Source organism: Suncus etruscus, chromosome 3, assembly GCF_024139225.1.
Source record: "Suncus etruscus isolate mSunEtr1 chromosome 3, mSunEtr1.pri.cur, whole genome shotgun sequence".
Lineage (NCBI taxonomy): Eukaryota > Metazoa > Chordata > Mammalia > Eulipotyphla > Soricidae > Suncus > Suncus etruscus.
Genome location: NC_064850.1, coordinates 11,443,956 through 11,448,599, shown reverse-complemented (window position 1 = coordinate 11,448,599; position 4,644 = coordinate 11,443,956). Strand labels below are relative to the sequence as shown.

At 41.4% G+C, this 4,644-nt stretch overlaps 1 long non-coding RNA gene across 1 annotated transcript; it reads right to left on the bottom strand.

The window, feature by feature from the left end:
* Positions 1-339: 339 nt before the first annotated feature.
* On the bottom strand, positions 340-4,059 carry LOC126004147 (uncharacterized). The gene is made up of 2 exons (XR_007493844.1): positions 3,945-4,059; positions 340-454 (listed from the first exon to the last, which is right to left on the bottom strand). It is a non-coding gene; the product is annotated as an uncharacterized LOC126004147 (long non-coding RNA).
* Positions 4,060-4,644: the final 585 nt, after the last annotated feature.

Sequence of the window (4,644 nt, the reverse complement as noted above, 5' to 3'; positions counted from 1 at the left end):
GGACAGCCCTAAAGAAAATAATTCTTTTTTTTTGGGGGGGGGGCCACACCCGTTTGATGCTCAGGAGTTACTCCTGGCTAAGCACTCAGAAATTGCCCCTGGCTTGGGGGGATCATATGGGATGCTGGGGGATTGAACCGTGGTCGTGATCTTTCCTTGGCTAGCGCTTGCAAGGCAGACAGCTCACCTCTAGCGCCACCTCGCCTGTCCCAATGAAAATAATTCTTACAGATAAACAGTTTATGACCTGAAGAACATATAGGTTCTACATGGTTCTTTACTTGAATATCCACTATTCCAGTCATTAAGATTTAATAAACAGATGGACACAAATTAAGATATTGGTGTTTCAAAGTAGCCTTTATTTCTGTCTCAAAAAACACAGCTTTGTTTTTCTCTTGCACTTCCTATTATTTCTTGAGCTTTGTTTTGTAGTCTAGTCGTTGTTTTTTATCTGATAAAACAATGAAGTCATATTAATTAATTAGAAAGTTTGAAATATAGAACACGTCTATAGTATTACTAAGATAAAACAAAAACTGAGGGGCCGGAGAGATAGCATGGAGGCAGAGCGTTTGCCTTGCATGCAGAAGGACAGTGGTTGGAATCCCGGCATCCCATAGGATCCCCTGAGCCTGCCAGGGGCGATTTCTGAGTGTAGAGCCAGGAGTAGCCCCTGAGCGTTGGCAGGTGTGACCCAAAAACCAAAAATAAATAAATAAATAAATAAATAAAACAAAAACTGAAACATAAGCTAAGTGATTAAAATAAAGATTATAATTACTATATAACTTTCAATATAACAATAATAGTCTTTTTTGGTTTTTGGGCCACACCCAGTGATGCTCAGGGGTTACTCCTGGCTATGTGCTCAGAAATCACCCGGGCAGGCTCAGGGATGCTGGGGGATTGAACCGCAGTCCGTCCTGAATCAGCAGCATGCAAGGAAAACGCCCTACCGCTGCGCCATTGCTTTGGCCCCCACAATAAGAATTCTTTAGGCAGAGACGATGTCCTTACAAGTTTTGTTTTTGAGCCACTCCTGGTAGTGTTCAGGGCTTACTCCTGGTCTTAGACTCAATGAACACGCAGGAGGTTCAGGGGGCCATATGTGGTGCCAAGAATTTTAACCAAGACAGTTACAAGTCACAAGACAAGTGCTCTACCTGCTTTCTTTTCACTCCATCCCAAGACGTCCTTTTTTAAATCTAGAAATTGAAGCTATATCTAAGGGACACCAAATTTCTTGATTTTCAAAAATTGGAGGCTACTCCCATTGTGTCTGTGGGCCACTAGGGCCATACTCAGTGATGCTAAAGGGACAAGAGATACTAGTGATTGAAATTTAGATGTTCCATGTGCAAGGCATGTACTCTACCATTTGAGGCATATCCTTGCCCCAATTTATTTTTTTGGCTGGGGCTAAGAGACTTCTCACAGCTCTGTGCTTGGGGGTGACTCCCTCATGATAGGGGGACCATGGAATGCTAGGAATTGAACCTGGGCCTCCCATCTGCAAAGCATACACTCATTGCATGGAGATTTTGCTTTGTCCAAGGTTCCTAGTTTTTTTAATCATCTTATAAGTAAATATTTTTTTCATAAGAACGACTTCTCAAGTAAAACCTAACAATTTAAGATGTTCTAGTTAAATAATTTTCTTTCCTTAAATGTCTATTGAATGATTTGCAAGTTTGTAACCTGCTAACTTGATTTCTTTTTTTCTTTTTTTTGTTTTGTTTTGTTTTTGGGCCACACCCGACAGTGCTCAGGGGTTACTCCTGGCTGTCTGCTCAGAAATAGCTCCTGGCAGGCACGGGGGACCATATGGGACACCGGGATTCGAACCAACCACCTTTGGTCCTGGAGTTTCTTCCCCTCCATATTATCAACAATGTACAATGTAAATATTTGGCAGTCATTTCTAAAATTTCAAAAAGGAAGATTTCTATGTAGTGTGGGACCTGGAGAACTGGTACAGACTTCATGTGTATTTGAAGGAACATGCCTTGCATGTGCCTGACCCTGGTTCAATCTGGCATGGTCCCCCACAAGGTCCCCTCTCAGGCATCGCTGGGTATAGCTCTGAAGGGCCCCAACCTGCATTGACAACCTAAAATCATCAGGCACCACAGCCTTGGGTCCTTGCATTGAACCACTGGCCTGGTTGGCGTTTTCCTTCTTCAATTTGGGGGGGGGGTTGGTTCACACCCGGCAGTGCTCAGGGGTTACTCCTGGCTCTACACTCAGATATCGCTCCTGGCAGGCACTTGGGACCATGTGGGATGCCAGGATTTGAACCACCGACCAAATGACTTACCTTCATGCTATCTCTCTGGCCTCCAATTTTTCTTAGTAAGACCAGTGTTTGGAATATTTTTCCCTTTGGTTTTTGGGCCAAACCAAGTAGTATTAGGTGGATCATGCAGTATGAGACAATGATCTTGGGCCTCTCGCACACAGAGCACATGCTTAATCCATTGAGCTATCTCTCTGTATCTGACATTTCATAATTTTAGGATAATATATCGCATGTTGTAAAAGTCATCAAAAAGAATTAGGTTTTGGGGCTGAAGAGAAAGTACATGAGTTAAGGAAGGCACTTGCCTTGCATGTGATAAATCCTGGTTGGGTTACGTGATCCTGGGTTCCAGTGAGCGTCACCCTGAAGCCCAGAGCAGGAAGTAGCCTTGAGGTGTGGCCCCAAAACCTAACACTCCCTACCCTCCCGAAAGAGAATTGATCATTTTCAAAGAAACTAATCTCTCTGAACTCCATAAGACATTGAGTGATGCCAGGGCTTTGACATTTACTGCTAGATGGACAGACTAGCATGTACCACCTAGAACAACACCACTGCGCTGCCCTCCACCTCCATAAAGAAAGCTCTTCGAGTCAGGGAAGAAAATGACCAGAGCAGAGACACAGACTAAGGAGTGGATGTGGACATTGTGGCGCTATTGAGCAGACACTTTTCATTCACATTTTCCTCTGGTGTTGAGCTCTGGTCCGGGGTGCATGCGGGTGGGTCCCCTCAATAAACTATACAGACTATATGTATGGCCTGTAGATAAACATTTGTACCATTTTCTTTTTTGGTTTTTTTTTTGTTTTTTTGGGTCACACCCGGCAGTGCTCAGGGGTTACTCCTGGCTGTCTGCTGAGAAATAGCTCCTGGCAGGCACGGGGGACCATATGGGATGACCTAAGGGCCTTAGCTCTGCTGGCGAATCTGAGAAAACAGGAGTGTGAGGAGGAGCTAGAGGGTGAAAGAGAATGAAAAGAATTCCTTGCAAAAGCAGGAGTAAGGGCCGGAGAGATAGCACGGACGTAGGGCATTTGCCTTCCATGCTGAAGGATGGTGGTTTGAATCCCAGCATCCCATATGGTCCCTCGAGCCTGCCAGGGGTGATTTCTGAGCATAAAACCAGGAATAACCCCTGAGCGTTGCCGGGTGTGACCCCAGAAAACAACAAGAACAAATCAAAAGCAGGAAAAAGTTATTCTCTCCAGTACTCTTCTGCCTATCCTGATACATTGACCCATGACAGATTTCAGAGCAGAAACCACCACAAAACCGTTCCACATTTCTTCTACTTTGGTTGTTACTATAATAAATAATAGGATTCAATGTTAAATGATTAAATCAATATTTTAAGTTGCTATTCACAGAAGAGAGAACTTTCTGTGAATAACCAAATGCATTATTCAGAAACTATTTTTCTTGGATCTTTGATTCATTTTACTTGTAAAATAACCAAAACATTGCCTTTCATGAATTATTTTTGAATAGAAAATTTTTATTAAAATAAGTACAAGATTCAATCCATGGAATTGTTTCTTTTTTTTGTGTGTGTGTGTGTGTGAAAGTCATCTACTTAGAGCTAGCTATATCTTTATATCTACAGAAGCTTAAATTAATTTTATTAATAAGAAATGGTTACCTTGATATTTGCTTACATATCTTTTCCATATGCTTTTTCTTTGACTGTTTATTTTTTCTTTATCACATCCACTCCCCCTGAGAAAGGGGGAAACAGATGAGCACAAGATTGAGAAAATGAGAAGAGAATTAGACATGACGGGAGAGAACCAGAGGGCAAATAATGAGGGGAAGAAGAAGTGTTCAATAGGAAGGGCGAAAGTAAGGAAAAAAAAAAGACAAAAGCAGGAGAGAAAAGGGCACAGAAAGAAAGAAAAAAGAAAGAAAGAAAAGAAAGAAAGAAAGAAAGAAAAAGAAAGAAAGAAAGAAAGAAAGAAAGAAAGAAAGAAAGAAAGAAAGAAAGAAAGAAAGAAAGAAAGAAAGAAAGAAAGAAAGAAAGAAAGAAAGAAAGAAAGAAAGAAAGAAAGAAAGAAAGAAAGAAAGAAAAGAAATAAAGAAGAAACTAAATTTGGGTTTTCAATTCATTTTAAATTCATTCATACAATATTCTAACCACTTCATCCCTGGTCTCTGCAATGTTCAGTAGCGCTCCTTGTTAAATTCCACATTCAAGTTTTCTGTAATGGCCCTCCCTTTCTCTTATTTTTTTGGCCCAAATTTCATAAACAGAGAATGAACCAGGCTCCTTAGGATTCCCAGGAATTTGATTTGTAATAGTTAAGGGGAAGCTGAAAAAGAAAGACGGACAGGCTCCCCACTCA